This window comes from Dama dama, chromosome 15, assembly GCF_033118175.1.
Source record: "Dama dama isolate Ldn47 chromosome 15, ASM3311817v1, whole genome shotgun sequence".
In the NCBI taxonomy this organism is placed as follows: Eukaryota; Metazoa; Chordata; class Mammalia; order Artiodactyla; family Cervidae; genus Dama; species Dama dama.
The window spans coordinates 90,202,450-90,218,618 of NC_083695.1; the positions used below are offsets into that span (position 1 = coordinate 90,202,450).

The 16,169-nt window shown below is 44.7% G+C and overlaps 1 long non-coding RNA gene across 1 annotated transcript; it reads left to right on the plus strand.

The window, feature by feature from the left end:
* Positions 1 to 2,241: 2,241 nt before the first annotated feature.
* LOC133070792 (uncharacterized) lies at positions 2,242 to 4,093 on the plus strand. The gene is made up of 3 exons (XR_009696218.1): positions 2,242 to 2,354; positions 2,850 to 3,081; positions 4,008 to 4,093. It is a non-coding gene; the product is annotated as an uncharacterized LOC133070792 (long non-coding RNA).
* The last annotated feature ends 12,076 nt before the right edge of the window (positions 4,094 to 16,169 follow it).

A 16,169-nucleotide genomic window follows, 5' to 3' on the forward strand; every position in this document is an offset into this window, starting at 1 on the left:
AGAATCAGTCTCCTTGCAGAAATGTCACAGGTCTGATCTTTTTGAGATAATTACCATCAGATGTCTGTGTGTTTCATGTCTGCCCTTCGGTGGGTGGGGGCATGGCAAGGATCCCCGAATCGACTCTGCTCTGGGCCATTCTGGTTTGAAGCCTGTTGTGGAGCTCCTCGGGTTTCCTAGGAGCAATGACTCTACCCCATTCATTTGTTCCCTGGTGCCCAGCATGATTCTTGGCACAGAGGAGGTGTGCTGTGTGGGATATAATATGTAACGAACAGGATAAAGTGTTCAGTTTGACCCACAGGAAGTTGATGATATTTAGCTATTTTTAAAATTTGATAAATAGCAACTTCAAATGTTTCTACTCACTGTGTATTCATGATTTATTATTGCATAATAAACTGTCCCCACATTTAGCAACTGAGAGCAACAACCATTCATTATCTCATAATTTCCATGAGTCAGGGATCCAGGCGCCTCTGCCTCAAGGTCTCCAACAAGACGTCAGTTAAACAGTTGCCAAGGGCTGTGGTTTCATCTGAAGGCTTGACTGAGGGTGGGTGGGGATCCAAGGCTCAACTTCGGCATCAGCTACTCACGTAGCTCTCGGCAGGAGCTGAGGGAGTGAGGTCCCAGGCTTTTGCTGGTTGTTGGCTGGAGGCCCCCTCCAGTTCCCCACCATGTCGACCTCTCCGTGGGGCTGCCTGGTAACACGGGACCCGGCTTCCCTCAGAGTCAGCAGTGGGAGCCAGAGAGCCCAAGGAGGGAGCCACGGTCACTTTATAACCTAATCTTGGAAGTGACATTTCATCATCCCTGCCACGTTCTATCTGTTAGAAGCAAACTTTCCAGACCAGCCCACACTCAGAGGGAGGGTATTATCCAAGGGTGTGAGAAACAGTAGTGAGGGCACTGGGGCCCATTGAAGGAGCTTCCTATAACATGTGACACCCCATATAGAGTCTGGCACACAGATCTCAAGAGATGGTAATTAAAGAAGATTTAAAGGGAAAGACAAAAAGCACAAAAATTGTTTCCATCTGCATCTTTTTTTTTTTTAAAGTAATTTTATTTATTTATTTTTGGCTGTGCTGCATCTTTGTTACTCCATGGGCTTTTCTCTGGTTGTGGTGACCAGGGGCTACTCTTTGTGTGGTGCGTGGGCTTCTCACTGCCATAGATTCTCTTACTGTGGAGCATAGGCTCCGGGTGCTCAGGGCCCAGCAGTTTTGGCACATGGGCTCAGTAGTTGTGACTTCCGGGCTCCAGAGCACAGCCTCAGTAGCTATGGAGCCCAGGGCAAGTTGCTCCGTGGCATGTGGGATCTTCCCGGATCAAGAATTTGAACCTGTGTCTCCTGCATGGGCAGGCGCATTCTTTACCACTGAGCCACCAGGGAAGCCCCAATCTGCATCTTAATTCAGTTGGTATAAAATTCTTTTCTCTTGAGGATTCATGTGGACAGAATAATCTGGAATAAATGTCCAGCAGCAGCATTCCCAGGAAATTCCTTTCCTACAGAACGCCTTTGGCCTGTTCTACCTTATAACCTGGACTCTTGCTGTTGTCATCAATTCTGAGCCCCTGGCTTCTGGGGTGCTTGAGGAGCCAGGAACTTGGCAGCTTGAGGAGCCTTCCAATGCCTAGAGGCCAAAGCTTGAGTTGTGCGGTCTGCAAAGCGCAAGTGGGGAAAAGGATGGGGACTTCTAAAGAGATAAACAAGGGCTGATCTTGGAACTGGAGAAGGTGGGTGGGCAGTGCTATCCCTAATTGGAAGTCGCGGCTCAGGGACAGGCCCCCCTGGGAGATGCTGGAGGATGGGGGGAAGAAAGAGAAGCAGACTCGTCATCTCTGAGAGCACCTGCTTTGATTCTCGTTTATATCAAGGAAGAAGCATCTGGGATGGAGCTGGTTGGAGTCAATGAGTTAGGAAAACTATTATGGTTGATGATTTGGCACTTATTAAAGCCACTATTTATTGAACACTTACTGTGTGGCAGGCTCTGTGTCGAGTTCTTTAGAGCAAGCTCTTTTCTGTTCTCAACAGTGTTAGGAAGTGAGAGCTGTTGTTTCCCCTTTGCAGGTAAGGTTCAGAGTAATGAAGTCAACAGCCCAAGGTCACTCAGAGACCGCAAAGCCAAATTCATCTGAGAAGTTCTCAGGGTGGAGTCGGGGGTGGGGGGGCAGACCTTCCCACACATTTCATCGATGAAGAAATCACTGGCTTGTCCTGTGGGTGCCTGGACTGTCCCTCCTGGAGGCATTATCTTCTCTGGCCACTGAAATTTGAGTTGTCTTGTTGCTGATACCTTCAATTACAGCTGATGGCATTCCTACCCAAGCGCACATGCCAGGTAGAGCCAGGTGAAGTGTGGGGGTGTGAGGAGACACGAGAAGTCACAGAGGTCAGGGAAGGGGAGCCGGGCTGGTAACTGCAGGATCCAGGCTTGAAACTTGACTTCTGCCAACTGGGTCACCCGGGCAGCCTCCTAGCCTTTCTGAGATAGTATTTTCTCACTTTTTCTGATGGCAACGATCATACCCATCCTAAAGGCTGATACCACTGGGTTTCATTGCCTGTGTAGACTCCTGTGGATGGAGGCAGCCTCCTGGAGTCTTGGGTTGGAAAAGACTGGGCGTTTGATTCCAGGCTCTGCTGGAAGGAGTTTTGGCAGTGAGTAGTCATGTCTGCCGCAGGTGAGGGGAGGGCGTGAGGGTGTGTACATTGGGCTTCTGTCAACATCGTTTGAGGACTTCCTGTGAGGTTTAAAGTGATGATGGATGTGAAAGTTCCTCATACCTAGCTGGTACTCAATATACCTCTAATATATTTCTATTGGTTCATTCAGGTACAGTCGATGCTCACGCTGGCATTTCAATTGGAAAATGCTGACTGGCTCATAGTAGATGCTCAGTAAGTGTGCCCAGAGCGTTGACAGGATCAGAGGCCCACCCAGCTATTCCTGAGCCCACACTCACTCCCATCGTGGCTCCCAGACCCACAGAGCTGGTAGAGGTAACCAACCCAGGACTCCAGGGCCGCCCGAGCAAAGAGACGGAAAAGGCATCAAAACATCAAAGGTATTAACTCAGTGTATTTACACCCCCAAGTGCTTCGCTGTCATCAGGAGCGGCCCCTTCATGAGATATAAGTAATTTGTGCAGGCTGATCCTGGTTTTCTCATTAATATGCAAATGAGGCATGCCAGTTGTTAGGTTAGAAGAAAGCTGTCATGTTTATTGTGACAGATTTAATGGATGTGTTTGGATTGTGCATTCAATGTGTTTTCAAGAGCATGTCTTATCTTTGTTTAGGCAGTAAATCAAAAATGTAAACAACAATTCATTAGCATCTGTCAGAAGCTCAAAGCCACATTGTTTCATTTGACAATCTTCCCAGAGGTGGAGGGACAAAAATCCTATATCTGACTTATTCAAGATTCTTTAGGGATTGCACTGGCTTTTCCCCTTTTTGCTCAGCAATGTCGAAGCAGTAACTGAAGAATGTCAGCTCAGCTTGTCGGAGAGCTTTGGGGGTCAAGGGACGCAAGCAGGGACAGACAGCTCCATCCTGACACCTTGGCACCTTGCAGCAACCTGGGAAAATTCAGGGCCTCTGGGCACTGTGGAGACCAGGGCGCTGCTGGAAACCAAATCACCTAGGCGCGTTGCCACATTCCTCAGGATGTTTGAAGCAGCCTGCTAGAAGAAAACAATGGAACATTAGACAGAAATTTAAAGATAAAAAGTAGAATTCCGGGATCACAGAAAATGCAGGCGGAGGAGTGGAAAAAGGGTTAGGGGAGAAAATCATTCCAATCTTCCATATAGTTTTTAAATTTGGCCTGAAGATTTAGCTCTGAGCTTCCTGGGGGCCAAAGCAAAAAGAAGGACATTTTGAATTTTAAAATTTACTCGGTCTCCAGGAAGAAAAAAAATAAAGGGAGGGCATATTACTTAGGAGAAGCACATCTTTCCATGAGACTTATCTCTCTGGCTTCACACAGCACTGCTGAGCCGAACAGTCCAGAACCGAGCAGGGGTGCGTTGCTTTAACATCCTCTGGTCTAAGACGAAGATCATCACATCCAGGTACGCAACTTGCCCTTCACCTGGTCTCTTCTTTCTCTCCTGGCTTTTCACCAGCCTTTGTACCTGACCTTCAACTTCCTTTTGTTTCACAGGCAAGCTTCCGGAAGGAGCTATCTGGCGTGTCCTGAATCCGTCCCTCACCTCCTGCTGAAGACTTCTCCAACACGGTCCAGCCCCCAGCCTCCTCAGTGCTGCACAGGGGACGCCTCATCTGAGTTTGCAGGGCCTGGGCCTCCCTGCCCCTTCCTTTGGCGAAGGTCCCTTTCCTGACATCATTTAACTGGCTTTCCTTCATTCTCCGAGAGCTGCTCTGGGTCACAGCCCCACTTCCCCAGCCTTCTTTCCCTGCCTGCACCTTGGGTGGGTCTTTCTCACCTGCTCTTTCTTCTGAGTTTTGACCCTGCCTGCCCATGAGGTCTCGGCACTTGAGCTGGAGCCTGGAGGCATCTGGTCTCCTTGCTCGTGGAGGTGCCCTCACCTGGCTCACGCACACCTCCTCTGTAACCCCTCAGACCCTGCTCACCTGGATGGGGGCACAGCCTTTCCTGCCCCCTCCGTTTCTACTCTGTTCTGGAGCAAGCTCTTTCCAAGATGCCCCTTTGAGCAGCCCCGTTACAAGAGGGTGGTCCCTTCGGCCCTCAGGAGGCCCTGGGTCCCTGTCCTGCTCCATAGCTCTGCAGAGCCAGTCATGAGCCCCCAGCACTCCAGCTGTGACCCCCAGTTTACTCTGCGCCTGGATGCAGACTGTCCTTCTCCGGGTCCTCATTGACCTTGAACCTCTGTCCGAGTCTCAGCTCCTTCGAGAAGCCTTCCTGGATACCTCCTTGGGGTTGACTTCATCTGTTCCAGGTTTGCAACTTCACTGCTTCTTCTTCTCCAGAAGGGCCAGGACTTTCCCACACCTTTAACTGCCCGTGCTCTAAACCAGGGCCCCACTGTGAGCAGAGAAGTGTTTTTACAGATGAACATTTGCAATCAATACAATGATAGGGAACAACTTTGAACCTCAATTAAGCAAAAAGCTGTCCTCCCAAAAAAGAATTCCTTTCTTTCAGTAGTAGACCTGTGCTACAAAAATTCATCAATAAAAAGTGTAGGCATTTGTTTTTTCTCGTTATATTTGTCCCTGTATAATATACTTGACTTTGTCTCTTGGCCCATAAAGCCCAAATATTGACTAATCGGTCCTTCACAGAAAAAGTGTGCTGCCTCCTGGTCTAAGAGACACGGATGGTGTCATTTTGCATCTTAAAACCCTCAGCTGATTCTGGTTTAAGTCAGTTGCATTGGTGATGCTATCTAACCATTTCATCCTCTGCCGCCTTCTTCTCCTTTTGCCTTCAATCTTTCCCAGATTCAGGGTCTTTTTCAAAGAGTCAGCTCTCTCTCTCTTTTTAAAAAAATATTTACTTATTTGGCTGCATAGGGTCTTAGTTGATTGTGGCATGTGGGCTCTTTCATTGTGGAGCATGGATTCTTTAGTTAGGCGTGCCAGCTCAGTAGTTGCTGCACACAGGCTTAGTTCCTCCATGGCATGTGGGATCTTAGTTCCCCGACTAGGGATCGAACCCTTGTCCCCTGCATTGCAAGGCAGACTCTTAGCCACTGGACCACCAGGGAAGTCCAATGAGTCAGCTCTCTTTGCAGTCCTGATTACCTGACTTTCATCCCCACCTGCATGCACTGTGGGTTCTGTGCAGGCAGCAACTGTGTCATTCCCCACCTGCTGCCCTCACGTAGGTGAATATGACCAAAGACCTGAGTGAGTGAATGAATGAAGGCAAAGTTCTGAGGTTCTCAGAGGATTGGAGAGGCAGCCCATCTTTCAGGCAAACTGTAGGTCAAGTTGCTTGTGCTTCACTGGTGACCAGGTGGTTCAAGGGTCAGTTCTCCAGTAATGATCCCAGGTGGACCACCCTTGGAAACAGACAGCTTGAGTTATTTCTGGACTTGAAGTACCACCAGCGCCTAAAGGGAGAGGACCCAAATTCCAGCAGAAGCCCTTTTCACCTTCTGCAATTTGCTCAGGACATCACTATCCATCAGGACACTTCATCCTTGTCACGCCTCTCAGGGTGGACATGTGAAGCCCAGCTTGCAGAGGAGGAAACTGAGGCTGGGAGGGTTGCAGCAGCCTAGCTGGGGGATGGGGGGGGGGACCCGCTTGTTATAAGTGGTGCTAGAGCTCTGCTTCTTGGACTCCTGGTCCAGCACTCGTTGCACCCTCCTGCCCTACTAAATACTGCTGGAGAAAAAAATCTTCTCACAGTCACTAGAGTCAGAAATGGCACTCAGGGTGGTTCCTTGCTCATCCAGTTTACATTCCTCCTCTGTTTTGGGTTTTCTCAGACTGCTCACATGGCTCCCTTGACACTGCAACAGAGGCCTCACCACCCACTTCATAGTGGAAGTGAGGTCCACAGGTGGGGACCCCTTTAATACTCACCCACCTTTCTCTCTGTTGCCTTAAACGCTCCTTGAAGAGCATTTCCCAAAACTGTCATCTACAGAACACTAATCTCCAGCAACAGGTTACCAAATAAAAAGCAGCCTTAGTTCAACCAGTCCGGAAGCTGCTGAACACCCCCCAGCCTCTCTTAGACATAGACATGAGCTTTAGCCTGTGACAGGGACCCATCTCAGTGGGACCGCCTGCAAACCGATGTCCTAGCCCCAACTCCTCCATGCCACCATCTGAGGAAGAGTCCATTGATCTAACCCCCTGCTCTACTATCAAGTCATGATGGGGTGAGAAAGGGAAAGAGCCAGAAAAAGGCTGGATGAGTAAGGTTAGGAGGGGCTCAGAGACTCACGAAGAAGAGATCAGAGAGCCCACTGGGATGGAACATGGGGGAGCGAGTGCAAGGTGGTAGAGGGGGAAAGAGAGGAAAAGAGGCTTTGGAGTGGGAGAGGACAGGAGGCTCTTTAGAGCTTTTGCCACAAATGCCTCTACCTCTTCAAGACTTTCTAGAGAGTAACAGTCCTCCCTCCCTCCCTTCCCTCTGTCCATCCATCCATCCATTATCCACTTCCCTCAATCCCTCTGTCTTCCTCCCTCCCTCCTTTCTTTCCCTGCTTCCATCCATCCATCCATCCATTCATTCATCCACCCATCCATCCTTCCATCCATTCATTCATCCATCCATCCATTCATCCACCCACCCATCCATCCATCCATCCATTCATCCATCCATCTGCATTCATCCACCCACCCATCCACCCACCCATCCATCCATCCATTCATCCACCCATCCATCCTTCCATCCATTCATTCATCCATCCATCCATTCATCCACCCACCCATCCATCCATCCATCCATTCATCCATCCATCTGCATTCATCCACCCACCCATCCACCTACCCATCCATCCATCCATCCATCCACCCACCCATCCTTCCATCCATTCATTCATCCATCCATCCATTCATCCACCCACCCATCCATCCATCCATCCATTCATCCATCCATCTGCATTCATCCACCCACCCATCCACCTACCCATCCATCCATCCATCCATCCACCCACCCATCCTTCCATCCATTCATTCATCCATCCATCCATTCATCCACCCACCCATCCATCCATCCATCCATTCATCCATCCATCTGCATTCATCCACCCACCCATCCACCCACCCATCCATCCATCCATTCATCCACCCATCCATCCTTCCATCCATTCATTCATCCATCCATCCATTCATCCACCCACTCATCCATCCATCCATCCATTCATCCATCCATCTGCATTCATCCACCCACCCATCCACCTACCCATCCATCCATCCATCCATCCACCCACCCATCCTTCCATCCATTCATTCATCCATCCATCCATTCATCCACCCACCCATCCATCCATCCATCCATTCATCCATCCATCTGCATTCATCCACCCACCCATCCACCTACCCATCCATCCATCCATCCATCCACCCACCCATCCTTCCATCCATTCATTCATCCATCCATCCATTCATCCACCCACCCATCCATCCATCCATCCATTCATCCATCCATCTGCATTCATCCACCCACCCATCCACCCACCCATCCATTCATCCATTCATCCACCCATCCATTATCCACCTCCCTCCCTCCCTCCCTCTTTCCCTCCCTCCCTCCCTTCCTTCCTTCAGCCTTCTCCCTGACTGTCCCTGAGTCAAGTCCTGCCCTCCCTGAGGGATTAGGGAGACACATGGGCTTGGACCCTGGGACTGGCGACGAGCTAAAGGAGAGGAAGGTTAAGAACCACCACCTCCTACCCTCGTCAAGATTTAAACCGAAGCTAAAAGCATGCATTAACCTTCTAGCACCACTCGAAATCCGGCTTCACATTTAGTGGGAATTAAAGTAATTGATGAACTTGTACTTGAGATATAGGTTCCCATAAATAAAAAGCTATGAGCTCTAAAAATAACACTCAGGTTTTTTTTTTTTTTTTTTTTGATAAGGTAAAGATCAACATGCAACACACCCCAGGAGGCTCCACGTCAAGCAATTAGGAAGCTGGAGAGGATGGATAAATGAAAATGTTTATTCAAAAATCAATATATTTACCCTAAAAGGAGTCAGAGAACCACACGAGTAAAATCTGGTCCCTGCAGCCCCCAGGGTCACTCTGGGGTAAGGTACTTCTAGGCAGTAAAGGGTTAAGATATGGATTTTTTTTTTTTTTCTTTTTTTTTTTTTACTCAGAAGCTGAAGGGAGACCCCTGGGTGAGCTTTTCATTGTGTCGACTAAAAATGTTTTAAAATCAATAAAACAGTGTATAAAAGGATCTTCTAAAGATCGAGTTAGTCCCATCCACAGCCAAGCGGGTTGCGGTGAGCGGCAGAAAAGACAAATGTATAAGCCTCCCTGGCTTGCTCCTAATGAGGCAGGAGTACCTAGGTGATGCTTGACGCAAGTGGAAAAGCTGTTTCTAAAGAGTTCTAATTGCTTCTGCAGGAACAGATAGTAAAGACCCAGCCCACCCCATCAGCTGAGACGGTAACTGGACACTCTCCCTGACCTCAAACCATCCAGCTTGTAAGTTCTTGCAGTAATATAGTAAGTGTGGTAACAAAGGTGCATTCAACAAACGCAGGTTGGGCTCATGATGCGAATCAAGGGCTGGGCTCTTCGCCACGAGGAGGCACATAAAGCTCACCTGGCATGATGGGGGTGCCCTCAGGGAGCTCTTTGTTGATACAGTGGCTTTCATACTTTTAAACTGTGACCCATCAGAAGAGTATATATGACATTGTGATCCAGTGTACATTCATGTACTGTCTGGAAAAATAAATTCATGAAACAGTATTTGTTTTTACTTTGCATGATGCATTTCTTACTCTAGCTTATTTTTCTGAAAAAGAAAATGTGTTAGCTGCAACCGTCAAAACTGGTCTCATGACGCACTGCTAACAGACAGTGACCGGGAGTTTGGAAATTATGATCTAATAAAAGAAAGAGGTGAAAAGTGATTTGAGAGAAAGAAAGTGCCATGTGTGGCAGTAGAGAGGAGAGCAGATCCTTCTGGTTGGGATTCAGGCAGGGCCTCATGGAGGAGGTGACTTTTGAGCTGGGCTCTGAGTGATGGAGTGAAGCCTGTGATTTGGACAGGCTGAGTTGGGAAGAGTGATTATATTTGTAATAGTGTCTGCATTATTATATTATTGCTATTTGTTTCCTATCCATAGCTTTAACGGATCATCCCAGCAAACTTGTGACCGTGTTAGAGGAGGTATTAGCTGCATTTTATCCATGGGAAACTGAGGGTCAGAGAGATAGAGGACTTTGTCCAAGGACACACAGCTCCTAGACTTTGGCAGAGCCAAGTTTGCCCTTGGATCTGGCTAGCAGCAGCCCCCGTGGAGCTCCCATAGCAGGAAGGGACCAGGCTGAGCTCTGCCTCACTTCTGGTGATGGCACGCTGGGGGTCATGTTTGAGAGTTATCGCTGGGCACCGACCCACACAGCTCTTCTTAGCTCCTCTCTCAGTGGCTCTTCCTTCCCTTCCCCAGTGCTCCTGCTGGTGCCTTTCTAGCTGATGCCCTGGGTACCTCGGTGGGCATGAGGGGACTGTGTCCCCCTCCAAGAGACTGGGTTGGCTCTCCTGAGTCACAACCAGATGGTCCCTCTTCTGGGGGTCTCAACTGGGAGAAATGAATTTGGTGACCTCAAGCACCCCACCCAGACTCATGGTTAACTGTCCCCACCCCCTCTCCTCCTAGCCCCCAACCCAAAAAATCCCTGGCTCTCTGCGAATCTAACCTCCAGTCTGGAGGCCAGGGCTAAAGCCACGTCTTTCTGGTCTCCCAAGTACAAGGTCTGCTCTCTCCCAGCCAGCAAGCTGAATCCCCAGCTTCATCTATTTGACTTCCTTTCTCTCAAGGAACTTACAATTTAATCAGGAGTCCCTAATAGTACACGCATTCTAAATTGCAATCATTTATTGCATCTAGCCCGGGGCTTTTCTGTCTGTTAGAAATATCAGGGTTATTTCCTTCTTTTAAGAGTTTACGTTAAAAAAAAAACTTTACAAATAATGTTTGCTGTTTAATGTTCTCCCCTGAAATATCAATCTGCAAAAATAGAAATCCTTTTTTACAATTCATCTTAAGGATAGAGTTCCAGTTTCTTATAATGTAATGAATGTACTGCAGATAATGGTCCAATAGTGCAAATGAAAGGCGCATATAATCAAAATGATAATGGAGCGTATTGTACTGCTTGTATAATAAAATCCATACCAATATGGAAATCATATCTCAAGGCAACATTCCTCTCTTTGATTTTTGTAATAATTGTACATGTAAGAGCAGGGCAGCGAGAAGTGGGAAGAACAAAGGCCTTTATTGCTTCATTAGGCAGCTGGCGTTCTGATGGTCCGGCCTGTCAACAGCCGTCCCTTAATTTCCAAGGGAAGCTTCTTCCCTGCCCGCAGAAATGATTTACCGTTCACGTCAGCTCCCTCCTCAGCCCTTTCTCTGCGAAGATTCACAATTAGACTAAGTGAGCTGTGATGGCCATTTTGATTGGCACCTTCTGCCTCCTGGGTCTCTGGGGCTCAGGGTGTGGGTTAGATGGGAGCCAGGCCCCCAGAAGCTTTGGCCGGAAGTGGAGAGGAGGCCATGGTGGGGCTATGATAGAGCCTTGGCGCTGAGTACCTTTCTGCCCCATCCCTGAATTCTTACAGAAGTCACCCTGCCTCGGTTTACCAGGCCTTTGGTAAGATGTTCCATGCGACAGGCCGAGTGTGAAGGAGTCCACAGGAAGGGACAGAGGTCCTGGCCATGTGGCCTCAGAGAGTAGATGACAGGTTAGTGCAGACCAACGAAGCTGGTGGGAAGACCATCCTGGAGTCGGCCGAGGTAGGTCTCAGTTTATGCAATGACTCGAGTATGGCCTTTGGCCTTGGTCTCCCAGGTCCCCCGTGGCCGTGTTGACTGCTCTTTCTACTATCCTCAGGGCTTTCTCTGTGCATGCGCAGTCTGGGAGGGGAGCGGTGGAGAGGAGGATCTGATGGAAGGCCTGAATGGCAGCCTTTAGAGGCTGGGCACTGGCAGGGTCTCAGTGACCGGTGGGCCAACCTCAGTGTCTGTCCTGGTGCAACCTTGCCCCAGGCTCTCCTCACTAATCCTTCTTCTTTGGCTTCTGACCTCAGCCTGCCCTGGTCTGACCATCCAGGCTTTTACGTGACCTTTTATTCATGCCTCCGCCCCCTCCAGACTCGGGATGTGGATGACATGGTAACCCTGCCCTACAGGACCTATATGGGTTGGTTAACATCTGCTTCCTTCTGGGCCAGCGTGGGGTGAAGTTAATAGCAGTCATTGACAATTGTGGAGCATGATTTGGCATCATCCTGGTGGATTCTTCAACAGCCATTTCAGCGGGGTGCTTTGTTATCCCTTTGTTTACGAATGTAGGTGCCATAGACTTCATGTGCAGGCTTTTGTGTGGACATCAACTCCTTTATGTAAATATAAAGGAGCTTGATTGCTGGATCATGTGATAAGAAAATGTTAAGTTTTGTAAGAACGAAACTGTCTGCCATTGTGGCTGTGTCATTTTGCGTTCCCACTGGCAATGAGAGTTCTCACTACTCCATATGCTCATCAGCATTTGATGGTGTCAAGATCCCAGATTTGGCCATTTCTAATAGGTGTGTGGTGGTACCTCATTGCTGTTTTAATTTGTGTTCCCCGATGACATACGATGTGGAGCAACTCTTCACAAGCTTATTTGTCATCTGTATATCTTCTTTGGTGAAGTGTCTGTTAAGACTTTTGGCCTGTTTTTAAATTAGGTTGGTTGTTTTCTTATTGTTTAGTTTCAAGAGTTCTTTGCATGTTTTGAATAACTGTCCTTTATCACATGTGTCTTTTGCAAAAATTTTCTCCCAGTTCTGTGGCTTATCTGTTTATTCTCTTGACAGTGTCTTTCACAGAGAAGAATTTTAATATTTTGATGACGCTCCTCTTCTCAATTTTTTTCTTTCATAGACTGTGCCTTTGGTGCCATGTCTATAAAGTCATTGCCAAACCTAAATTTATCTAGATTTTCTCCTATATTGATTGAATATATGTGGTTCTATTCTCTCTCTATTCTATTCCATTGGTCTATTTGCTTATTCAAAGAAATTGACAGTGACTACACTGTCTTGATTACTGTAGCTTTATATAAGTCTTTAAAAAAAATATTTATTTATCTATTTAATTGGCTGCACCAGGTCTTAGTAATGGCACACAAGATTTTAAGTTGGGGCATGCAAACTCTTAGTTGAGGCATGTGGGACCTACTTCCTTGATCAGGGATAGAACCTGGGTCCTCTGCTTGGGGAGCACAGAGTTCTAGCCACTGGGCCACCAGGGAAGTTCCCTACAGTAAGTCTTGAAGTCAGTAGTGTCAGTCCTCTGACTTTTTAAAAAAGTTTTATTTATTTTTAATTGGAGGATAATTGCTTTACAATATTGTGTTAGATCTGACTTCAATAGTATGTTAGTTATTCTGGGTATTATGTTTCTCTATACAAACTTTAGAATCAGTTTGTCAAGACCCACAAAATAACTTGCTGGGATTTTGACTGAGATTGCACTGAAATTTCTAGATGACACTGGGGAGAACTGATATCTTCACAATATTGGGTCTTCCTATTCATGAGCATGGAATATCTCTCTATTTATTTAGTTCTTTGATTTTGTTCATTGGAGCTTTATAATTTTCTTTATAATTTCCTTGTATAAATATTACACATATTTTGTTAGATATAAAACTAAGTGTTTCATTTTTGGGGTGCTAATATAAATATTATTGTGCTTTTAAAGTCCAAAAAAAAAATTTCAAAGTCCACTTGTTCTCTTAAAAAGGAAAGCAATCGATTTCTATATGCTGACCTTGTACCTGTAAACTAGCTATAATTGCTTATAAGTTTCAGAAGATTTTGTTGTTGTTGAGTTTTTTTTGCATTTTCTACGTAGATAATTAGGTCATCTGCAGACAGCTTTATTTCTTCCTCCCCAATAAATTTATCTTTGATTTCCCTGTCTTTTTACATTAGTTATGACTTACAATATGATGTTGAAAAGGAGTGATGAGAGGTGATATCTTTGCCCTGTTCTTAATCTTAGTGGAAAATCTTCAAATTTCTCATTACTGAGAAGGAAGTTAGCTGTAGGTTTTGATAGATATTCTTCATCAAGTTGAGGAAATTTCATTATATTCCTAGTTTACTAAGTTTTTAACATGAATGGGTATTTTGTCTTATTAAATGCTTTTTATGCAGTTGTTGATATAATCATGTTATTTTTCCTCTTTAGCCTGTTGATGTGATGGACTACATTAATTGACTTTGGATATTGAACCAGCCTTGCATACCTGGGATAAATACCACTTTGTTATGGTGTATAATTCTTTTCATATACAGTTTGATTCAATTCACTAATTTTTTTGAGAATCTTTGAATCTATGTTCATGAGAGATATTGATCTGTAGTTTTCTTTTTGTGTAGTGTCTTTGTTTTGGTATTGGGGTGATGCAGATCTCATAAAATGAGTTACAAAGTGTTCCTCATGCTTATATCTTCTGAAAAAGATTGTTGAAAATTGATAAATCCTTAAATGTTCGGTAAGTTCACAGTGAACACATCTGTGTCTGGTGCTTTCTGTTTGTGAAGGTTATTAATTATTGCTTTAATGTCTCTCACAGACACAGGACTATTCAGATTGTCTGTTCCTTTTTCTTGTGTGAGTGCTGGCAGATTGTGTCTTTAAACGTATCAGTCCTTGCATTTAGGTTATCAGATTCCTAGGCATAGTGTTGTACATAGTATTTCTTTTATTATACTTTAAAGTATATAATTTTATTTATATTATATTAATTATTATATATTTTAATTATTATTTATTTAATTATTCTTTAATAATATTTCTTTGTTTATCTTTTTAATATCTATGGGATCTGTAGTGATGTCCCCTCTTTAATTTCTGATATTAGTAATTTGGGTCCTCTCGTTCTCTCTTTTTTTCTTCCTGGCTAAAAACTTATTGATTACATTGATCTTTTCAGAGAATTAGCCTTTGTTTCCATTGATTTTCTCTATTGATTTCTGGTTTTCAATTTCATTGACTTCTAGTCTAATTTTTATTATTTCTTTTCTTCTGCTTATTTCTGGCTCTTCCTTTTCTAGTTTCCCAAGATAGAAACTTAGCCAAGTGATATTTAATCTTTCTTCTTGTCTAGAGATATACTCCTGATGTTATAAATTTCCCTCTAAGCATTAGTTCCACTGTATTTCATGAATTCTGACTAGTTGTGTTTTCATTTCCATCTACTTCAAAATACTTCCAGTTTCTCTTGATATTTCTTTGACTCCTGTGTTGTTTCTTTCTTGACCAATATGCTGTTTAATCTCCACATATGTTGAGATTTTCCAGTTTTATTTCTTTTTATTGCTTTCTAGTTTAACTCAGTTGTGGTCTGAGAGCAGATATTATGTGATGTCAATTTATTAAAATTTTTTAAAGTGCTTCATGGTTCAGAATGTGGTCTATCTTGATAAACAATCCATGTAAACTTGAGAAGAATGTGGATGAAGTAAATAGATGTCCATTATATCCAGTTAATTGATGGTGTTCAACTATGTCCTTGCTAATTTTCTGTCTGCTGAATTTGCTCATTTCTGATAGATGGGTACTGAAGTCTCCAGCTATTAATATACTAGTGGATTCATCTATTTCTTCTTGCAGTGCTATCCATTCTTGCCACACATATTTTGATTCTGTATTGTTAGGCACATACACGTTAAGGATTGTTACGTCCTCTTGGATAATTGACTCCTTTTCTTTGTGTAATGTCCTCTTTAACCCTGATAACTTTCATTGCTTTGACGTCATCTTTGTTTGAAGTTAGTATAGCTACTCTGGTTTTCTTCTAAGTTGTATTAACATAGTATATCTTTCTCCATCCACTTACTTTTGATCTATATGTGTTTTTATAAAATGGGTTTCTTATAGATGAAATGTACTTGGGTCTTCTTTTTTGATTCACTCTGATAATGTCTTTTATTTGGTGCATTTAGACCATTGACATTCAATGTGTTTATCCATATAGCTGAATTAATGTCTACCATATGTACTGCTTTTTCTATGTTTTGCCTTTGTTCTTTGTTCCTATTTTTATCTTTCACTACTTTTTTCTGTCTTTGGTGGTTGAGCATTTTATATTATTTCATTTTCTCTCCTTTCTTACTGTGTCAGTTAAAATTTAGGAGTGACTTTTTTTTATGGTTACATCAGTTTGTGTTATGCATTTATTTACAACTAATCCCAGCCCACTTTCCTATAACATTATATTGCTTTATGGGTAGTGCAGGTACTTAATAATAACAAAATCATTCTAATTCAAATGTATGTTTAAATTAGGATGAGAAAGTGAAAGTGAAGTTCGCTCAGTCGTGTCTGACTCTTTGCAACCCCATGGACTATACAGTCCATGGAATTCTCCATGCCAGAATACTGGAGTGGGTAGCTCTTCCCTTCTCCAGGGGATCTTCCCAACCCAGGGATCAAATCCAGGTCTCCCAAATTGCA